At 42.8% G+C, this 23,481-nt stretch overlaps 1 protein-coding gene and 1 pseudogene across 1 annotated transcript in view; both read left to right on the forward strand.

Annotated features, from left to right (window-relative positions):
• SGIP1 (SH3GL interacting endocytic adaptor 1) overlaps window positions 1-23,481 on the forward strand; it is a 277,554-nt gene that overhangs the window by 80,356 nt on the left and 173,717 nt on the right. The window lies entirely within an intron of this gene.
• On the forward strand, window positions 3,181-4,981 carry LOC140530290 (actin, cytoplasmic 1 pseudogene; annotated as a pseudogene).

Below are 23,481 nucleotides of genomic sequence, written 5' to 3' on the forward strand. Positions count from 1 at the left end.
TGCTGCTGTAAATATATGAGGTAGAGCTTTTCTTTTCCTTTGAGATTGACTGCTTTGGGCCATACGCTGAGTCCAAGATCTCTGGGTCAAACAATAAGGACGTTTTAATCAGTTAGCATAATTCTAAATTGCTTTCCAGACTAGTTAGACTCATTCAAAGCTTTCCCAACATTAAACTTCTGTGCCTGTCTTTCCATGTCTTCTCCAAAATTTATAATTCCCGTAGAAGACTTGCTATAATTTGTAGATAGAGCTAACTCCCAATTTGGAAACCTCACCTCAGTCAGAGGTTTAGCAATCTGCCTGGGGCACTGAGAGGTTGGAGAACTTTCACCTGCATCTCTCAAATGTTCCATGGGATTTTTCTATTAATTACCTGGAAATCCAGCTCAACCATTTGCTTACCCATCTCTTGAGTTCATCTCTTCTTTGAATTTACCATTAAATCTCTAATTTCATTTTCTGGATGATGTGATTCTTGGTTAGCTCTAAGGAGAAATAAACACATAGTTCCATTTTCCCAGTTCCATACTTAAAGTCTCTTTAGAACTCAATGAGCATTTATTAGACACCTAATATGGGCCAGGCACTGGGGATATAAATGTAAAGAATGCTACCATCCCTCCTCTCAAAAAGCTCTTACAGGAGACAAAGGTACATATAGAATTATATGTAGACTAAAGGAAGAGGGAGGGGAAGGGAACTGGCATTTTCTAAGTGCCTACTAGGTTCCAAGCATTGTGTTACGTTCTTATAAATATAGTTTCATATGAAAAAGGGAAAACAAAAGGGAATCAATACAAAATAATTTGGGGACCAGGGTTTTAAAAAGGTCTTAAAAGATAATCAGAGGAGTTCATACTGGAATTTATTGAGTAGGGGAGTGACATGTTTAGACTCCCACTTGGGAAAATCACTTTGGCAGCTGTGTGAAAGACAGACTGGAATGGGGAGAGATTCGAGATTAATTGAGGGGAAAGGGGCCCCTTTTTTACCTTTTATTTTCAAGATGGCTTAATTTCTCAGTAACTGCACCAAAACACACATTTCAGGAATGTGTAAAAACATGCACCAAGTTTATATATAGGCAGACCTGAATTTGTTGAGGTGGTGTGTGATTTTCTCTGCAGTAAATATAAATCCGGTATTTGATGACAGCGTCTTATAGAAGCCCCCCCTTTTGGTGTCAGTTCGGATTGTAAGCTCATCAAATCAAATGTATTTGTCAAGGACCTGCAGACAGAGAATGTGGATGTTGAAGGCAATTGTAGAGACCTTTGGTCTAGCTCCATACTCCACATTTTACAAGGGAACAGAGGCCCAGAGAGAAAATGGTTGGTTCAAGGTTGCATAGAGGTTAGTGGTTGAGCCAAGATGACACTTCTCTCTCCCTTCTTTTCTGACTTCCCATTCGTGGGTCTATGAGATGACCCATTCCTCTGGTTTTGTGGAGAACTGAACTGGACAGTTTCCCCTGGGGTGAAAGTACTGCTAAATAAAGCTGCATAGCCCCATATCACAGAATAGGCAGAGAGTAAGGAGTCAGAGGGCTGAGAAGATGGATGAGAGGGAGGTTAGGAGGGCTTTGAATGTTGGACAGAGGATTTGTATTTGCCCCTGCAGATGGTAGGGAGCCACTGGAGGTGACTGAGTGATCAGAGCTGCACATTAGAAAGATTGCATAGTTACTAAGTCCCTTCCTCAGTTTATCCTGACCTCCAGACATGGAGCCCCTGGGCTGCCACCCCATGACTCATCCATCTTCTGCATTTTCCTGCGATGACTTTCATTACTCCAGTTCTTGTTTGTCTGTTGCTTCTCTTTGGATCCATGTCACCCCCAGCTCACCCCTACCCTGAACCTCTCCACTCCCCTCAGGGAAATACTTATTTTTAATGCTTTGGAGATGTTAGTTTCCATGTCTCCTGGGCATACGCAGCAAGATTGATGAAACATTGGGATGGAGAATATGGGCCTTTGTTCCTAGGAAAACTTCAGAGGTCATAAAAGAGTTGTGTAATTCCTCAAAGGCACCAGCCTGTGTTTCTTTTGCTGGTGCTGGATATGAGAGAGGAGACACGGAGACAAAGGGTGGGGAGACAGAGAAAAAGGGGAAGACAGAGAAAGGAGTGAGGGAGAGAGAAAGAGAAAGGGGAAAAGGGAGAGAGACAAAAAGCAACAAGAAGAGAGATAGAGAGGAGAAGGAGGGAGAGAGAGAAAAGGGAAGGGAGAGAGGGACAAAGGGAAAGAGAGTAGGACAAGGGGAGAGACAGAGCAGGGAAGGGAAGGAGAGAGAAAGAGGATGGGAAAAAGAGAGAGGTGAGAGACAGGAGGGGGAAAGAGGGAGGTAGAGAGACAGAGACAAGGGGAGTGACAGAGGTGAGGGAGAGGAAGAGAAAGAGAAACAAAGGGATGGACAGTAAGGAGCGAGGGAGGGAGACAGAGAGAGAAGAGGAAGAGACCATTTAGAAAACTGTTGCAATATAGTCCCATACATTTTATTTTCATGCATTTACTAACTATTCAGAGATGGGGTCCCCAGGTTTCATGACACTGATGGAGGTAACCATGGACCAAAAAAAGGTTAATAAACCCCTGGGGTCTAGGAAAGAGAAAGGAGCCTGGAGACAAGAAGATCTGGGTTCAAATCCTGGCTCTAACACACACTGATGGTGTGATCTTGGCCAAGAGACCTTTCTTTTCCAGACCTCAGATGCCTAGATTATAAATGAGGAGGGGATAAGTAACCTTTTTCATCCTTAAAATGCCATACACACCTGAGTTGGCTGTTGGTCATCACAAGAATATTATTCTATGAATTGAACTTTTGCCCATGTTATTTCTGGTCCTTTCTTCCCAGGCTAGGGCCTCTTCTCCAATGGCTGACAAGTCTGGTGGAGGGTAGTTTCCTTCAAAGCTTAACTCAAAGGATACTTTCTACCCAAAGCCTTTCTCAGTCCCCACTCTACTAGTAGCTCTTCCACCAATGATTTGTATCTATTTTGTCAACTCTCATAGTGTATGAGTTGTCTCTCCTGATAAAGTACAGACTTCTTCAGAGCAGGCATCTTGTATCCCCAGCGCTTGTCACTGAGTAGATGCTTTAATAAATGATTGTTGATTGATCACTTATTTCCATAGTCTGTTGTGTGTGTGTGTTCGTCCTTCGTTGCCGAAGAAGACCATGCCATGAGCTGTGAGCTCTCCCACCCAGCGTGCACTCGCCCTCCCCTGCCTCCAGGTGCGGCACCACCTCCTCTCTCTCTTAAGGGTTTAAACTTGCCACTTCCAAGTTCGCCATGGATGATGACATTGCTGCTCTCGTTGTTGACAATGGCTCTGGCATGTGCAAAGCTGGCTTTGCCGGAGACGATGCCCCTCGGGCCGTCTTCCCCTCCATTGTTGGGCGCCCCAGACATCAGGGTGTGATGGTGGGTATGGGCCAGAAAGACAGCTACGTGAGGGATGAGGCTCAGAGCAAGAGAGGTATTCTGACCCTGAAGTACCCCATCGAACATGGTATTGTCACCAACTGGGATGACATGGAGAAGATCTGGCATCATACTTTCTACAATGAGCTCCGTGTGGCCCCTGAGGAGCACCCTGTGCTGCTCACAGAAGCCCCCCTGAACCCCAAAGCCAACAGAGAGAAGATGACTCAGATTATGTTTGAGACCTTCAACACCCCAGCCATGTACGTTGCCATCCAGGCTGTTCTGTCCCTGTATGCCTCTGGTCGTACCACTGGTATTGTGATGGACTCCGGTGATGGTGTGACCCACACTGTGCCCATCTATGAAGGTTATGCCCTTCCCCATGCCATCCTCCATCTGGATCTGGCTGGCCGTGATCTGACGGACTACCTCATGAAGATCCTGACCGAGAGAGGGTACAGTTTCACTACCACAGCTGAGAGGGAAATCGTGCGTGACATCAAGGAGAAGCTGTGTTACGTCGCCCTAGACTTTGAGCAGGAGATGGCTACTGCTGCATCTAGCTCTTCTCTGGAAAAGAGCTACGAGCTCCCTGATGGTCAGGTTATCACCATTGGCAACGAGAGGTTCCGGTGCCCAGAAGCTCTTTTCCAGCCATCTTTCTTAGGTATGGAATCCTGTGGAATCCACGAAACTACCTTCAACTCTATCATGAAGTGTGATGTTGACATCCGTAAGGATTTGTATGCCAATACCGTATTGTCTGGTGGTACCACCATGTACCCAGGCATTGCCGACAGGATGCAGAAGGAGATTACAGCCCTAGCTCCCAGCACAATGAAAATCAAGATCATTGCCCCACCTGAGCGCAAATATTCTGTCTGGATTGGAGGCTCCATCCTGGCCTCTCTTTCCACCTTCCAGCAGATGTGGATCAGCAAACAGGAGTATGATGAATCTGGGCCCTCCATCGTCCACCGCAAATGCTTCTAAATGGACTGTGTGTTTTTTGATTTTTTTTTGATTTTTTTTTTTTTGTCAAAAGGGTGTGACATGATAATTGCCCAAAAAAAGAGATGAGATTGGCATGGCTTTATTTGTTTTTTTGTTTTGTTTTGTTTTGTTTTGTTTTTTTTTTTTGGCGCTTGACTCAGGATTTAAAAACTGGAACGGTGAAGGTGATGAGCAGTCTAAGTATGTTGGAGGCAAACATCCCCAAAGTTCTACAGTGCGTCTTCAGGACTCTTGATTGTACATTTATGTTTTTTTTTTAATAGTCATTCCAAATATTGTATAATGCATTGTTACAGAGAAATTAGCTCTGTAATGAGCTGAGTAACAAATCCAGATGGGGAGGGGGGGAGGGGGAAGGTACTAGTATTGCTTTACATGTAAATTAATGTAATCCTTTAAAAAAAACTTTTTGTATCTTCCGCCTTAATACTTGTTCCTTTTTTTTTTTTTAAATTGTCAGCCATATTGAATGGCCCCCTAAATTCCCTCCCTGCCCCCAACATAGATGTGAATGAAGACAAGACTTCACAGTCTCCCTGCGAGTTTTATGAGATTGGTGCCAGTACTTGGGGGAGGGGAGGAGCTTTACCTGTACACTGACTTAAGACCAGTTCAAATAAAAGTGCACACATTAAAGAAAAAAAAAAAAAAAGAAGAAGACCATGCCATCAGAGAAATAATGGCATGACTTGCACTTGATTTTGTTTTGAGTGAGGGAGGGCTGTGCAGGTCACCAGCCTCACTTCTCCTCCAAAGCCATCTGAATCCAGTGACCTGATATTCATCAGGATAACTGGAAATGACCCAGGATGAGGCAATTGGGGTTAAGTGACTTGCCCTAGGTCACACAGCTAGTGAGTGTCAAGTGTCTGAGGTAAGATTTGAACTCAAGTCTGTTAGCAAAACAAGCGAAGGTGTGGCTCATCTCGAAAATCCTCCTGTGGTTTTAGGTGAGGGCTCCAGCGGACTGGAGAGGCGAGTTAGTAAGAAAGAGAAAAACAGGAAGGAACATCAATAAAACATCAGCAAATACACAGAAGAGAATCAAGGGAAGTTCAGAAGGTGACCCAAACAGGGCACATTTCTTCTTATTAAGCTAAATTTAATTTAAAGTTTTGAAAAACGAAAGGTACATGACCAGAAGTTCCCAATTTCATACACAGTCTTTTTCTTTTTCTGTTTTTTCTGTATTGGGATGTTTGTGTTTATTTTGTGCACACCAGAATAAATCTAATGACCCATGAGAAGGAAATGTCAGTTTTAAGCCCCTGTCCTGAGGGGAGGAGGGAGACAAGCATAGTCGGGCATATCTTGATGTTACCCTTTGGATGTGAAGCCACTGATGAGAGTGACAACTGTTTAAACTTGATGTAGTAGACAGTAATTCGGCCTCTCCCCACCAGTGGTTTGCTTACGGTCCCTGATGGTGGTCCAGGGTCTATTTTGCCATCCTTTCTGGTGACTCTGTGTCTGCTTCTATTGTATTAGCCCACAGGTCGAACAAATTTTCTAGGCATCTGGAGCTACCTTGAGAGATGATGGACTCCCCTTTGTACGCTTTGCTTTGTATCCACAGCAGTTAGCACGGTACCTGGGACGCAGGGCTTAATAAATGCTCATTGCTTAGACTTATCAGGTACATGACAGCAGGGACTTCCTTCTGAGTGTGGGTTGGGCTGGATGCTTTTGGAGCTTGCCCCCCAACTCTCCAATTCTCCAATTCTTTGTTATGCTATTTGGCGCTTATAGAACTCCAAGGTTTTCAAATCTCTGCTGAATCTTTATCCTACCTGAGCCTTAAGTCCATCCTGGGAAGTAGATACTCCATAGTGTGCTATTACTGTTTCCACATTACAGATGAGGAAACCGAGGCATAAAGAATGGAAGTACTCATGGTCACACTGCTGGTGAATATCAGAGGTTAGGTTCAAACCCCAGGCTTCCTGATTCCTGAGTGTGGCATGCAGCCCCTGGACCAGGCTTTCTTTCCTCTGTCGTCATTGAAATATATGGGGGTGAGGGAAGGGGGGTTAAATGATATCTTTGATCCCTTTTGGATTTAAATCCTAAATCTAGTAGCCCCCCCCCCATTTACCAGGGCTGACCGTTCACCGGGCTTTACACCCCAACATTGCCAAATCACAAGAGGGTGCAAAACTGACGCCTTCCTTTAATGCCTCCTGGATGTCTGCCAAAGGACTGTGACAGTAAGAATGTGCCTCTTCCTGATCATGGGTCATGTGAGCTAAGACAACGAGGGCAGTCCCCATTCTCATTTTCCTAATTTGTCCCTGTTGTTCTTGTTTGAAGAGAGAGACAGAGACAAGAGGAGAAGGGAAGAGGAGAGGAGAAGAGAGCCTGAACCAGAGAGAGACAGAGAAAGGCAGGAGAAGAGAAGAAGAGAGGGGGAGGGGGAGAAAAAGACAGACAGGGATAGACTGAGAAAGACGAGAGGAGAAAGGAGAAGAGAAAGGAAGAGGAGAGGGAGAAGAAGAAAGAGGGAGGGAGAGAGAAGCCGAGATGCTTCTCATTGTGCTGAGAAATCAGCAGCTTTTACAAATGGATAGTGATTATGGCGGTTGGAGTGAAGAGGGGCTTGGAGCGGCAACTCATACCCAGATAATCTTTTGCATTTTAAACTTTATCAAGAGATAAAGGAGACTGCAGATTGATTAAGAGAAGACCATAGGAAATGGGTCTGAGTCAAGGATGTCGCTTTTGATGTTTGTTGAAACAGCTAACAATGTTTCAGCTCCATCTTTTTGCTTCTGAATACTTGTTTGTGTGTGTGTGTGTGTGTGTGTGTGTGTGTGCATGTGTGCTTGCGTGAGAGTGTATTTACTACCCAAACGATAAAAGGCACCTGGGTGAGTTTTCCCATGCTCCACCTTTCCCAGCTCTGGGACCTGGAATCACAGTTTGACCTAAGACCCTCAGCTCCAGCTTCTCCATGGAGGAAGCCTCTGTCCCTCTGTAAACTAAGAGCTGTGGGTCTTGCATGTTCCTAAGCTGGGCTGAGAGGTCCCAAGACCATCCCAGGGAGAAAGAAAAGAATCCCTTGGTAACACGGGAGTGGAAGGTGATCTTGAGCTGGAAGGGACTTCAGAGACACCCAATCCAATCATACTAGAGATGGTCACAGTGGTTCTATGAGAAGCAGGTTTGGGCAGGTTTCTATAAATTCCTCCGAGACCTTCCTTGGTGCTCCCGACTATTGCCTCTGACATACGTTGACCATGTGACCCTGGCAAGAGAAGGCACTTCACGTCTCAGTGTTTCAGGCAGTTTTCCAGTACTCTAAGCTATAGATGACTTGCCAATTTGCATTGGTGGAGGGAGTTTCCACATTGAGAGCTCCCTTATTGATTAAACCATAAAGTGTGGATACCCCTACATCCCCGATTTTTACAATTTAATATTCTACATAAATGTTGCATCAAACAGGGCTCAGTGAGGAATGAAGGAACGAATGTTATGACTGTCTTTAAAATGGTATTTCCAGGAAGAAACAACCAACCAAAGGAAAGGGCCCCAGGGGAGAAGACCTTGTACAATGATAATCCTGTGGAGGTGGAGATGTCTCCCAAGAACAGATGGTCTGGTTCCTCTAAATCAAGCTGTCAGGATCAAACTTTGTCACCCGACTCTCAGGTTTTGTTAAACAAGATTATCAGTATTTGACTGTGCTGGAGGATGTTTGCCTTTCTAAAAAAAAAAAAAAAGCTTGATATGATTTCCATTTTCTCCACATCTAATATTAGCATGCACATGAAAGCTCAGCCTGAGGTAAACTATCAAGCATGCAAGGACAACTTGGCTCTGAGGCTCTGCAGCCTTTGGCTGCTCTGCTGGGCCTGGATCAGGGTCCATCCTCATTCTCACAACCTTCCAGTCTCAGGGTGGGGAAGGAGTCTCCAAAGTCACCTAGCTCATTGTGTACCTGGCTGCAGGGGTCTTTTGGGCAACGCCCTTCCTCCCTCTCTCCCTGCCCCTCTCCTACTCCCTCATCAAAAAGTTTCTGTCATTTGGGTCACTGGGTTAGGGCCCTGGTTACTGCTAGATGGAAGTACTGATGGTCATGAGTTATTAATCAGTTACACTAACCTCTGTTAATATGTTAACTAGCTAATGGGACTTATTTAGAGTGAGTTATCCATGTCACAGGTTAATAGACTTAAGCCTAATTCTGAGGCTATGGAGACCAAATCTCTCATTTTACAGATTGTTTTTTACAGAAGGCCACAAAGGTTCATAGGATTGTAAATGTAGTAGTAAATCCATAACTATTTATTGAAACTGGAAGGAGCCATAGTCTAACTAACCAACTAGTCTAACTCCTTTGTTATAGATGAGGAAACTGAATTCAGTGGGGGTTACATGACTTGTCTGAGGTCACAAAGGTAGTAAGGAGAGGTGACATTCAAACCCAGATCCTCCGGCTCCACTATTCACACTGAGTCAGAACCTTGGAAAAGAATCACTCTTCAGGGAAAGAAGGGAGGAAGAAATTCAATTGGTCAAAGAAAAACTTCCCCACCCCATTGCCCCACTTCCATACAGATAATTTGCCTCCCACAATACACGGTATCCTCATGTCATTATGGTCAACACATGAAGCATGGACTGATCAGTTTATGCAGCTGGTTTTAGCCCCAGTGCAAAAGATCTAGTCTAAAGAAAAAGAAAACTAAGGTAGGCAAGGAGACAAGGGCTCTTCTCTGATCTGGTTCAGCTGGAATGAGTACCCTGGAGCAAGTGCCAGGATAGAAAGAGCACCAGCTTCCTGCAAGTCCGAGGACCTGTGTTCAAATCTCACCACACCCTGATCTTTACTAGCTACATGTTCTTGGGCACAATCTCTCACAGCCTGAATTTTCTTATCTGTAAAATGGGGTGGGAGTTAGACCGGATGACCACTCAGTTCTTTTTGAGTCTACCATTCTAGATACTCATATGCTGTAATTAAGGGAGAAAAGCAGTATGAGGGCTATCTTTGGAGCCCAAGGACGTCATTCAAATCTCATCTGTGATGCTTACTTCCTGTGTGATCTTGGACAAGTCACAGTATCTCGGGCCCTCAGCTCCCTCATCCAGAGGATGAAGGGGTTAGATTAGATGACCACTGAGGTGCCTTCCAGCCTATGATTTCTGAAAGAACAAAAAAGAATGAATGAATAAAAATTAGTGGAGGAGTGAGGGATCCGGTAGCTGTCAGAGGACCAGGCTTCAAACCCTAAAACACAGCTCCACCACGGATTCCCTGTGTGATTTGGGGCCAATTGTATCCCCTTTCTGGGCCACACTTTGCTCACTTGTAAATTGAAGAGGTTGCACTAGATGATTCTAAAGGTCCTTTCTAATGCCAGAGCTCTTACCCGATGAGTCTGGACAAAGGAGTTGAGATTGGGAGCCCATGGACAGAGTCTGGGGTGGGGGAGGAAGGGTTGAACGTGTGCCCTGAGGCCAGCTTCTTTCCTACCAGAGTGAACAGAACAGGCCTGTTTCTGCACACACAGCAAAACCAGCTCTCCCTTTCACATATGATGACTCTGCTCCCCTGGTCAGACAAGGATTCCCTTTGTTAATTCGGTTTGGGAAAGGCTCCATAATTAGGGATGAGCCAGTGGGCTCACTGATGTGTCATCTGACTAGTCTGAAGTAGTTTGGATCAAGAAGTGTGGTGATGCCTTCTGCAGGAATTCCTGCTTTCCCACTCTCCTCGATCTGATGGCAACCAAACCATCTTTAGCAAGGGTTGGAGAAGCCTGAGAGGGTGAGACTCCCTTGATCATCCAGGGGATAGTAATGAGTATGCAGGCAATGTGTGTAAAAGCTAAGTAGCAGCTATTGATTGGCTGAGAATTGTGGGTGTGCCCAGAAGCATTGCCTTGAGGCCACCTAAAAGCAATCTGAAGCCTAGATAGATGAGGGGGCTCTGAGTTTACAAGGAGGAACATACATCTTTGCAAAGGAATTTAACCTTCCCCCCACTCTCAACCCAAGATCCTTTAAGGAGAGTGACATGTGGGAGGGGCTGATGAAACAGTTAGGACGAGGCTTCTGTATGCTCAGGACAGCTGGGTTGTAGTGGATGAGCTGAGGATGGAGTTGGAAAGACCTGAATTCAAAACCTACCTCAGAAACTTACCAGCTGCGTGACGTTGAGCGAGTCATTTCATCTTTCTTAGCCTCCATTTCCTCCTCTACAAAACAGAGACAATAATGGCACCCACCTCACCACGTTATTGTGAAGATCAATTGAGATAAGATAGTTAAAGCACTTTCTAACCCTTTAGACACTATATAAATGCATAGTTATTATTATTATTATTACTGCTGTTGGTATTGATAACAGCAACCTACCATGATAGAAGCAGTATGGGATGTGGGCTTTGTATCACACTGGTAGATGATAAACCATGTGGTGCAAGAATAGGCTGAGAGTCTAGAGAAGGGAGACTCAGTGGTGATGGATGGAGACAGCGTATTTTACCGAAGGAGAACTAGATTTGGAGTCAAGGAAGACCTGGCTTCAAATCCCAGCTTTGTCATTTACTTTGTGTTTGATCTTACTTGAGTCATTTTGCCTCTGAACCTCAGTTTCCTCCTCCTTAAAATGAGAACATTGAACTATGTGAACCCTAAGTTCTAAATCTGGGACCTTAGGATTGTGTGTTCTATAAGTCCTTATAAGGAGAAACAGAGTTGAGAGGAACTTGGAGCCAAATAGACCATCTCTGTGGTGGGTGCCAGCTGATCCAAATGCACCATCTAAAGCATCCAAGATTCTTTTTATCTTAATGGCTGCATCTGCAAGAGAGGTGAGAGCTGAGAAGCACTGGAGGAGTCTGAAAAGGAGCTATAATTCAGAGTACTTTTATCCTTGGGCAGCTAGGTGCCACTGCAGTGGACAGAGCATCTGGCCTGGAGCCAGGAAGACTCCTCTTCCTGAGTTCAAATCTGACCTCAGACATTTACTAACTGTGTGACCTTGGACAAGCCACTTAGCCCTGTTTGCTTTAGTTTCCTCATCTGTAAAATGAGCTCCAGAAGGAAACAGCAAATCAGTCTAGTATGTTTCCTAAGAAAACCCAAAATGTGGAGTCATGAAGAATCAGACACAATTGAAAAACAACTTGCTTGCCCCCTTAAAGGGGGAACCTTAAAAGAGACAAACCAAGACTAGTCTGACTAGGAAATACATTTATGCAGAGAAGCTGAAATATGGAGAGGAATTGTTCATCCTGGAAATAACATGGAAGAGGGAACATGGGAAAAGGAGTCCACTATGTACCTCAAAGGCATCTTAATTATCTCCCCAAGGCATCCTCCAGATCTTGAAGCTTTTCATCCACTCCATGACTCTGTAGATTGGGAAGGACTAGCTCTTTAACACTGAGTGAGGATCTTGCCTCCCTTAGGAACAGGGGAGATGGTGTTAGACTTAGCTGTGCCAGGCTGAGTAGGAGAGGGGCATTGAACACCTTTGAGAGGAGAGAGGGATGTAGGCAGAGTAGAGGGAGTCAATGGAAGTCTGGAGTTGAGGATGGTAGTTCAGTGCAGTCAATTCTATCTTATGGCATTTGGAAGCAAAATAGGATGTATCAAATAGCGTAAATTCTTGTGTTGTTTCTCCCTCTCCCTCTCTCCATCTCCTTCTCCCTCTCTTCTCCCTCCCTCCTATCCTTTTTCCCTCTTCTCTCTCCTGTTCCCCTTTCCATAGAAAAATAGAACAGTCCTTGCCCTTAGAGAGCTTATACTCCAATGGTAGCATGGAAGTGGGGGAGGGGGTAAAAAGGTCACAAACAGAGATTTTTTTTTTAAGTTTGGAATATAATAGGGCCAAAGGAGAGAAGGGATCAAAAATAAATTTAAAATAATGAATTATGTCAATGAAAACTCCCTATTCCTAAGGATAAATTGCTAGGCTTCCCTGGAGTCAGAAGGAAGTACACAACCATCCTTGACCTGAGTGATTGATCATGATCTGGATTGTCAAGGAAAAGAGTTCTGAGCTCCCTAACATGGTTCCTCTAGGAAAAAAACAGGAGGCTATGTAGTAAAATGAGATAGCTGGGTCTGAATGGGAAGGGATTACCACTCTGTCTGTGAGCAGACTTTATTAAAAGCATATTTTATCTCAGGTAAATGATGGGAGATGATTGGGGCTGCAGTTTGAGTCACTCCAGACCAGCTGTTATGAAGAATGAAAGATCCATTTATTTAAGTGCCTATTTGAATAAGGTCATGAATAGCTCTTCTGAAACTATTGTGACTTCCGCTGGAAGGCAAGAGAATCTTTTTAAAAAGCTACAGAGGAGATGCTTCTCTATTTCAAGGTGCCACAATATGCATCATTTCTCCCTTTCAGTAAGGAGAGCCTTAAAAGGTGTCCATGAATCTACTGCACCTTGTAGAAATAAATGCAAAACGTCTGAGATGATGTCTGAAGGTGAGCTACAGTTTAACATGTGGGTGTCATGTACCATTAGTTTTCTGGTCTGATAGCTCTCCATCTACAAAGTGAGTTGGAATGGGGGATGGGGGTGGGGAAGTCATCTCAAAGGCTCTCACTTGACCCCCCATCCTAGGATTCCTAACTTCCCACAAAGCACATTCAGGTGCTGCCTTCCATAATTCTTCTCTTGGCTAATCATTATCTCTCCTTCTTGAAATTACTTTGTACACATACTTTGTATATTCCAAGCGCTTAGCACAGTGCATTTAGGAAGTGATAGTGGAACTGAATTATTGGATGGTAATGTGGAATGTGCTCCCTTTCTCCCCCCATATTCCTTGGATGCTTCTCCTGTAGAAGAGTTCTATCCACTCCTCTTGGTGGAGGGGCAGGAAGAGCAATAGAAAATATCTCCTAGTATGTAACATAGTCTAGTGGTAAGAGCACGGGTGGGCTTGGAGTCTAGAGACCTGGGGGAGTTGTATCAGTCTTGGATGCTGGCCTCTCGAACCCCATGCTTACCCCCGTGTGGTCTTAGACAAGTCACCCTACCTCTGTGTCTATTTCCCCGTCTGTAGAAGCAGGATGACAAGAATAAATATCAAATACACAGTTTCTGATTTTCACTTCCATTATGGGAAGTCCCTCAACCACAAGAGATCACAACCCATCCAAGACAGTTCTAGGGAGTTTCTGGGTTCACACAGCTAATGAGTCAGAGGTCAAGTTTGTACCCAGCTCTTCCTGACTCCAAGCCCAGCATCCTGTCCTGGCCTTCCACTTTATAATCATTAATAATAGCTGACAATAACATGCTCCTTCAACGTTTGCAAAATGCTTTGTCTGTATTATCTCAACTGAGTCTCATTTAAGGGTAATAATCCCTATTCTGAGGCCTAAATGAGAGAAAAGAAGTGAAGACAGCAGAACCTTGGGGTTTCCTCACTCCTACTGAAACATGAGAAATGATTCTGAAAAGGAGACAGAAAAGAATATATTCAACAGGTGGGGGATGCACCAAGACAAAACAATGCCATCAAAAATTCAGGGAGAGCGGAGTATCTTAGAAGGGGAAAGTGGAGGGCCAGGAAGTGGCAAAGGCTGCAAAAGACTCCAGAAGGATGAAAGTTGAGAAAAGGCCATTGGATTTAGCAATGAAGAGATCACTGGAGACCTTGGCAAGAGCCAGAGTCAAGCAAGTGACGAGAACAGGAGCCAGACTGAAAGGGATGGAGGAGTGAGTGGGAGATGAGTGAGAAGAGACGTTGCTTGTTCAAGGACACAGAAGTAATAGATAAGAGGCAGGCTCCACACTTAGAGCCTTTGCCCTGTGATGAAATTGCCTTTCTACTCTATCACAGCCGTTTCTTGTGACTCAGTTTACATATCAATTAAATTGAGACAGGAATTCTTTTGTGGAATGACTATTGAGATAAAAATGAAACCATAAAAGAAAAAATGCTCTGAGGAATCAAGGGCACTGTGTAAAAATACGAGAGTATCGTGACTCTCATTAAGATCTTAGGTTATTCTTTACAACATGATTAGGGTGAAAATATTGACTATGAATGTAATTGTAGAGCCCATATCAGATTACATGCTATCTTGGGGAGGGGGAGAAAATTGAGAACTCAAAATCTTATGGAAGTGAATGCTGAAAACGAAAATTTAATTAATTAATTAATTTTAAAAAGATCTTATGCTATGAAGCTGGAAAGGAATTTAGAGGTCACCTAATCCAACCCTTTTAGTTTGCAGATGAAGAAACTGAGAACCAGAGACAGGAAATGACATTTCATTAATGTTCTCCCTTGATTGTACAGTCTTTTATCCATCATCAGTCATCCAAGTGAGAATAATGACTCCTTGAAAAAAAATTCATTTTTGTATTTTGGTAGGAGGGAGTCTAGAATAATCAGAGTTGTCCAACAGTAAAATAGGCTGCTTTCTGTGGAAACTTAATTTAATAATGTAACTAATCACTAAGGATTTATTAATCACCTATTATGCACTTGACACTGTGCTAGGCACCCAAGATTACAAAGAAAAATGAAAAATATCCCTGTGTTCAGTGCATTTACTTTCCCATGCAAAGAGACTCCATTTGCATAGCTAGTAATTAGAACCCAAATGGGACTCATTAGTATAGGGAACTTACAAGTTTGCATTTGTGGAATTCTAGGATTTTTTTTTATAGCTGGAAATTATTTTAGAAGTCATCTGAATGTGGGAGACCAAGATGCTCATTTGGTCTAGAAAGATAAAGTCCAAAGTCCCACTAAGTTCAATTTGCAACACTCAGAAAGCAAAATTTGTTGTCATTTAGAAAATATTTTCCCAAGGAACAAAGGACGCACCCAGACATCCTATTGTTGACCACTTACCTCCCCAACTGGAAGTGGAAATCCCAACCCTACCATAACAAGGATTCCCACTGATACAGCTGATCTGATCATCACCAAGCATAGCATTCTTAAAGAAAAAGGGATTGACCTCAGATAGGATGAATTTCAGCTAGGATTTTTCTGCCTCCAAAGTAAACCTGGTCAGATGTTTGCTTTTTCTGCAATAAGAAGGCCACTGCTGCCTAGGCACAGGAAGATGAGTGACTGAAGATATGGTGACAATTCAATGGTTTGAGTCAGTGACTCGGTTGGCTGCCATCTGGTCTCTGCTATATATTCCCTGGGAGACGATAGATCTCTTGTGACATGCTGAGATTGTAATTCCTGTAATGGATTCCACCCCCACCCCCCAGTATCCAGGGCTGTCTAATTTCTCCTTAATTGCTTTTTGACATAAGGTTTAATTCTCCATGTTCCCTCCCCCACTGCTTCCCACCCCAGCTGACTGATGGGCTGAACTGTTTGCCTTTCTTATGCTTCCCTTCCTGATGGATGGCTTTAAGATCAGTAAAGCCATCTATTTCCATCTTGTTTTCTGTGCCTCTCAGGACCTGTGTGCTTGGATGCCATCATCCCATCCTCAAGTTTGCCTAGAGCTCTTAAGCAAAGATACTGGTGATGTAAACATCCACAAGCCTCGTACAGCTCTACATGTACCTCTCAGCTACCCCCAATGAACTGTATTTGAGGGAAATACAGTATCAATTACACTTTCCAGGAAATGGCAACCTGAACATACCACCAAGGATGGACAGAATCTTGGATCCAGCCCCAGTGGGTCTACACCTTCTCTAAATCATTTTATCACTTAGTAATGGTTCTCTACAATGAACTTTGTCAGATCCATAGAGTGGGGCTTCATCACCTTTCCTGGGTCCTGCACCCCTCTGATAGGCAGGATGGTGAAACGTATCCCTTCTCAGGATCATGCTGTTAAATGCATGATACAAAATATATAAGATCATGAAACCAGTTGTGTTGAAATTCACTTATAAAATTAGTAAAAAAAAAACATTCTTAAAAGCCTGGTTAAGAACCTTGAGAGATGCACGGGCATGCATGTGGACATGTATCAATATATATTAATAATGGCTGGAATTTATTTGGCACATTTAAGGTTTTGTTGTTATTGTTCAGTCATTACAGTCATGTAGACCCTTCGTGACCCCATTGGGGGTTTTCTTGGCAGAGATACTGGAATGATTTTTCATTTCCTTCTTCAGCTCATTTTACAATGAGGAAACTGAGGCAAGCAGGGTTAAGTGATTTGCCCAGTTTATACAGCTAGTAAGTGTCTGAGGCCAGATTTGAACTCAAGAAGTTGAGTCTTCCCGACTCCAGGCTGGGTGCTCTATGCACTATGGCACCCCCTAGCTGCCCCAGTCAGGTGCTTTATGACATTCTTTTATGATATACATACATATTATATCTATACATGTGTATATGTATATATATATATATATGGATAGATGGACATATGCATAATGAGAGCTAGCATTTATGAAGCACTTTAAAGTTCATAAAATGCTTTACATATGTTATATTATGATCCTCATAATAACCCTGAGAGATAATGCACCATTATTATCCCCTTTTTATGGAAGTAACCTAAACTGAGAGATGTTGAGTGACTTTCCTAGGGTCAAACAGCTAGTTCATGTCCAAGGTAGGATTTAAACTCATATCTTCCAGATTCCAGATTCAGTGGTATTCTAACCCACTGTGCCACCTAGCTGGCTATTGACTCTCATCTAGAAGAAGCACACCCTGCATTGGGTGGATCCTCGATGGAGGCTTTAGACACAGACAACTGTTGCTCTAGGTGATCAGGCACAGATAAGTTACAATCTGCACGTCTGAGAGAGCGACCACATTGGGAGCTCACAGATCCATCCAGTTATAGAAGAATCACCATAAACACATGGATCATTTAGCTGAGTTCTTATGAGTGATCATGGCTTATCAAAGCAATCCTCATGTGATCTGGGACTTGATATTATCAGTCCCATGGCACTAAGTTGAAAGGTTGGTCTTCTGTGTTGACATCATTCTGGGACAAGCATTTCAGAAAGACAGAGAGTTGTGCTCAGAATTGAACCAGAAGAAGAGAAGGCTCCAGATTACATTTAGAAACTTTAGAGTCCTTCCTTCGCAATAGGGATTATTTCACTTATTCATATTGATGGCCTTCACAGTTCCTGGAACATAGTAGGTGCTTAATATAAATGCTTGTTGATTGATTGACTTATCTTAATTTGCTTCTCAATAAATGTACATACACACACACACACACACACACACACACACATACCACTTTTCTTGAAGATCAGTGTTCTGCTCATGCTATACGATTCTAAATTTTTGAATACCGCCATCTTTAATTTTCACGGTTGTAGATAATCCAAATGTGAGAAGTGTAAAAAAACATAGTGTGGGGTTAAGGAGGCTGCAGAACCTTTCCAATGATGACTTGGGCACATTGTGCTAAGTGCTGGGACACAAAGAAGAGCAAAACCTGTCCCTTCCCTCAAGGAGTTTACGTTCTAATGGGAGAAAGAACACACAGATGACTATCGTACATACAAGATATATGCAATACAACTATTTGTTTTTCCATCAACTTCTCTATTCCTTCTCACCACATTCAGAATGGGGCAAGAGTTGGTCATGGTCACATGCAAAGAGGTGACTCATAGGCAGACACATAACTAGCAGTTCTATTTCTGAAACCGGCAGTGGGAGGGGAGAGACCCACACGATTACTGACAGAAGAGAGATCAGGGAAAAACCTGACCTGGCTAGGGAGGTACTACTGGGGACCTGGTAGTTGTGGGGTGGAAAGTAAATCATCTGGAAGCTTATAATTTTAATGAATTATTCTCTTTTTTGGAATTCTTAATATTTTATTTTTCCCCAATTACATGTAAAAACAATTTTTAACATTCATTCTTACAAGTTTGAGTTCTAAATTCTCTCCCGTGCTTCCTCCCCACCCCCCTCATTGAGAAGGCAAATAATTCAAGATACGTTATATGTGTATAGTCAAGGCAAAACATTTCTATATTAGTCATGTTTTAACTAATGATTCTTGATAAGTTAACTGTTAAACTCAACTCTCTCTACAAGCTGAAAAAATGCAACCAGTATCAGCACCCTCTACATTTCATTGCTCTGAGAAGAAGTCCAAGCTGCCCTGCCCTAGTTATGGCATTGTGTATATTATCATAGATTTAGTCTGAGAAGAGATTTAAGAGTTCATAAAGTTGATTCCTTAGTTGTCTCTTGAGGGATAGGAATGTTTAGAGTAATTGTCTATCCTTATATGGAATGTGATGAGGGATTTCTCAAAACAGCAGGCATTAGTCTCTTCTGATTAGCAAATAGATCAAAAGAAGTCATGTTCTCTGTTTTCTCTCCTTCCTTCTTTGTCCTCCCTGGCAGAGAAGACTTCTGGCAGCTCAAAACCAAGGCATCTGATAGGCCATGCTGGCACACACATGACAATCCCAGCTGAGTTTTCTCCATTTTATTATTTAAGCAAGGTACTGCTGCCCAAGAGGGCTGTGTTTCCCAATCAGTGACTCCTGTGCTTTGTGGTGTGTTGTGGTAAACTGGTCTCCTCTGCATAGAGCTGGGGTTGGCACCTTGCCCCAGGCACGGCTGTCCTCCCTGACTCTGGGGGCAGGCAGGGCCACCTCACTAGTAACATTGGAGCTGCTACTGGCAATAACTGAACACAAATTGAAAGAAGACCCGCCATTTACATGACACCTCACATAGAGGGTGGGCCTGATGTCTGTAATAGACAGGAAGGGCTGCTTCCAGTCCCCCCTCTGATGATACAAGCATGGATAACTGGGAGATAGTGATACCATCAAGGGAAAAAAAGAAGCTAGGGGAAGAACCACTCTGGGAGACAACATGAGGCGTCATTGGAGGTGCTGGCAAGACATATAGGTGAAGATGCCCAGACGCAGCAGAAAATACAACTCCCTCATGTATCACTTTGCAAATATTTTAGACAGGATGTGGTGCCCCCAAAACCTGAGTGCACTTTGAAGCTAAGTTTTAAAAGTTTAAAATTGTACCAAGCCTTCTAGGACACCTTGTACATACTCATCTGTGGGCACATTGTGCCCCCCACCCCAGTAAAATTAAAGCCCATTGAGGTCAGGCAAGGACTGTTTTTCATTTTGTCTTTGTATCCCCAGTACTGACCATAGTAGGTGCTTAATAAATGCGTATATAACTGAATGAAATTAAACTTGATATCTGAGTACAGGTTTAGGTTGGAAATAGAGATTTCAGGATCATCTGCACAGGCAAGATTAAAGCTTTATGAATAGATGAGAAATATGGGGGAGAGAGACATGGAGAAGATGGTGTGAGAGTGAAGGAAGCAACGCTGAAGAATATTCACATTTTAGGGCAGAAAAGGGGATGGAAAGCAGCAAACAATAAGCACAATGGAAGGATTACGCAAAGGGGCAGGAAGAAAACCATTAGACTGGGCAGAAGATGATGGCATCCTAGCAGAAAGGGATCATCTGGTGCAAACCTCTTCTTTTACACAGAAAAGTACTGAGTGGAACAGAAGGAAGGAAAAAGGGAGAACAGAGTCTCCCCAGGAAAGAGCTGGTTGACAATCCAGTGGCATATGCTAGAGAGGTCTTGGGCAGTGAGGCAAAAACAAACAAACAGTGGATTTAGCAATGAAGAGTTCTCTAATTACAAATAAGCTGAGCTTTGTTATACTTTAATTATTTGATGTTTCATTATTTGATGGTAATAAATCACATCAGTATGGTGCTTATTCAAGCCCAGAAATTCCAGATTAGAGACTGAGAAAGGAAATCTAACCAATGGGAGAAGAGATTTCTCTACAGAAGGATGGATGCTGAGTCAAGTAGGGGGTTTGGTGATTTTATTCATTTCTGATAATAATCCAGAGCACGTCCACTAGGCTGCCTTTGAAATCAGTGAGAGAAAAATGCATAAGGAAGATGGATTACAAAAGATCAAGAACTGAGTGAGCACAAGTGATAAGCCTGGTGGATGTATTACTATGCGTGTGTGTGTGTGTGTGTGTGTGTGTGTGTGTGTGTATAATATGTATATTTGACCAAGCTGTACTTAATGGAGATCCATGAGTTCATACAGAATCCTCATTTTCTGTTCTCCTTTGTATAAGGAAATGTTCTCTTTTTATCATTAAAGTTTTAAAATATAAAATTCACATTTTTAATTAAAGAACTGAGTCAATAGTAAAGAAATAGAGGCAGGGTGTGCAGCAGATGCACTTTTAGAAATACGATGACCAACATTGGAGAAAAGAGGAGGAAAGGATGTTGAGATGTTCGGGGCGATGGGGACAGCTCCTTGCTGGTTCCTTTTTAGAGTAGGAGACACCTTGGCACTTTAGTAGAGTAAAATGAGTCTGGAAGCATCTGGGAGAGAACATGAGAACATGAGGCTGGCCGAGAAGACGTGGAAATATGTGAGAGAAGAAGGAATGATGGATAGATCAAGGTCATGGAGGAAATGGGAGGAAATAGGATTGAAGGTGGATAAAGCAGTCCAATTCAGGCTGTATTGATCTGACCTGACCTCTCTTTGGGTTGAGATAATGGGATTTTCTCACTTAATGAGAAATGAGTGGTGGGTTTGGAAAGTGAAGGGTAGTGGTGGTATTTAAAGCCCATTCAGATTGCATTATGGATAAATCCAATGAATATTATTGATAATGCTAATTAGTGATAAAACAAGGCATTTATATACTCCTTTAAGGTTTTAAAATGCTTTGCAAATATTATATTTGATCCTCACAATAACCTTGTGAGATAGGTACTATAAGCATTATTATGTCCACTTTACGGATTCAACTCCAATTCAGTAAATATCTTAGGCACTTGAGTGACAAGTAAAGAAAGGAAGGAAGGAAAGGATAGAGGAAGGAAGAGAGGGAGGAAGGAAAAGAAAGGGAAAGGAAGGAAGGAAGAAAAAAGAGAGAAAGAAAGGGAGAGAGAGAGAAGAGAGGAAAAGAGTTATTGTTTCCTTTGTGCCAAGTTCTATGTTGGATAATAGGAAGTCATTGGAGTACCCTGGAGAATAAAATAATCATACCTGTGCTTTAGGAATAGCAGTTTGGCAGTTGTGTGGAAAATGAATTGGGTTGGGAAAAGACTTATGGTAGGGAGACAAATTCAGAGGCTCCTACAATAGTCTGAGAGAGATGATATGAAAACCTGAATATAGGGGGTTTTGATTTGAAGGAAAAGAAGGGAACAGATCAAGAAATGCTGTAAAGGTTGAGTTAATAAGACTTGGTTAAGCTGATAGGATAGGTAAAGATTGAGACTTGGAAAAGTTAAGTGGTTGGTCGATGATCATTCAACTAATATCCAAGGTAGGATTTGAACCTAAGGTTTTTCTGACTCTAAAGGAAGACTGATTTTTACAAGTCCTTTGAAAAGCATCATGCTATAAGGTATAGCGGTGGTGATTAGTGAAAATCTCTAGGGACTGGAATCCTAAGACCCTTCAATAGTGCACACTGTGAATTAACAATCCTAACCTTGATTGGTTCTTTGCTACGATCAACCACATTATCTCAGCCTTTAATTTTATCCCATTTCTGCTTGTTTGTCCCTCCATGGACAGAACAAAGACTCAATAGCCTTCTGATTAAAGAAAAATTACCCTTTGTAAATGTAAATTATTTATGTCAACCCTCCACCTTTTCTTCTCTGTGCTAAACAACTCTTTTTCTTCTGTTCTAGTCATATTCATTTATAGGCTCTATCTCCATATCTTTAGTAATTTTTGTGGTTTAATTTTCCTTTCATTAAAAATACTTTTATTGACTTACTCTCTTATGTGACATTTAAGCTCGCAAATAAAATCCACTAGAATATTTATGAAAGTGTCATGTTCTGTCGGTTATGTAGATCCTTTTCACATTATTCGTGTTATTCAATTATTAAAGTTACAGAAGAGTTTGGATTTCAGGTTTGGATCAAAGATATCACCAGGAGACCACCCTTTATCCCAATGTATCTAAACATAACCATTACACAGTTCTTTGCTTTGTGGGGGGGGGGGGGGATGTGAAGAGGTGGAGAGTTCAGGGGAGGAATAACATTCAAGGCTTTCAAAAGAGGAATGCTTTTGGTTGAGATGAAAACCAGCTATGGAAGAAGGATCTTGCCCATGAGATCAGCCTTCTCCCCCTGGAAGATGGCAGGTGGATTGGTTAGTTCTCTCAGAAACTCCAGTTGAGAAATGTGCCTAGGTCAGTCATGTTCACAGCTTCCTTCCCCTCTGGAGTCTGCCCTGACTCTCCCCACCATGGCCATCTTGGGGAACCATCTCCTTTCCCATTTCCTGTGTCTCAAGTTCCTCTCCTGCCTTCTCTTCCTCCATTGCAGTATAAGCTCCTTTAGGACAACAGCTGTCTTCCTTTTTACTCTGTTGTTTTAGTAGTTACTTGCTACAGGGCTTGATACTAAATGAATACTCCTTGACTTGACTTGTCCAAAGTGAGAGGAAGATGAGAAGGTGGAGGCCACCAAAAGTCAACAGTTCTTTCTCAGAGCCTAGTAACTGAAAGAGAAGTGAGCTTTTATAGGATGATGGCTTGGGAAGACTACAAGGTCAAGGCAAGAATAGTGTCCCTTTCAAGAAATCCAAGAGGGTCAGCTATAGCCCTCAGACCGAGGGGGCGCGGTGTAGTCTCAGATTGAATGGCAAAGGAATCCTGTTTGGTCTGTCCACGTTACAATGCCTTCACTGACTCGCCAAGGTCACCCTTCTTCATTGCTAGCCAGCTTCCTAACTAGCGTCTTTTTATACAAAATGCCATTTTAAAGAGACCACCCTTTAGAGCCCCTCTAATTAGTCAATCAGTCACTAAGTGTTTATTAAGTGCTCACCACATGCTAAACACTGCAGGGAGAGGGATGAGGGGGAGGGAATACAAAGAAGGATGTGATTCTGAGAGCAAAGCAAGATGGAGCTTCTTGGGATAGAGTTTTCTCAGTGCTTCCTTTACCCAAGAATGAGCTCCTGAGAGGGCTGGTAAACTTGACTTTGGAGGGGGCCTTCACCTTCATGGCAGTGGATTAGAAGCCAAACTAAATCGAGAACCAGGACAGCATATACTCTATGGAAT

This window comes from Notamacropus eugenii, chromosome 2 (genome assembly GCF_028372415.1).
Source record: "Notamacropus eugenii isolate mMacEug1 chromosome 2, mMacEug1.pri_v2, whole genome shotgun sequence".
NCBI lineage: Eukaryota > Metazoa > Chordata > Mammalia > Diprotodontia > Macropodidae > Notamacropus > Notamacropus eugenii.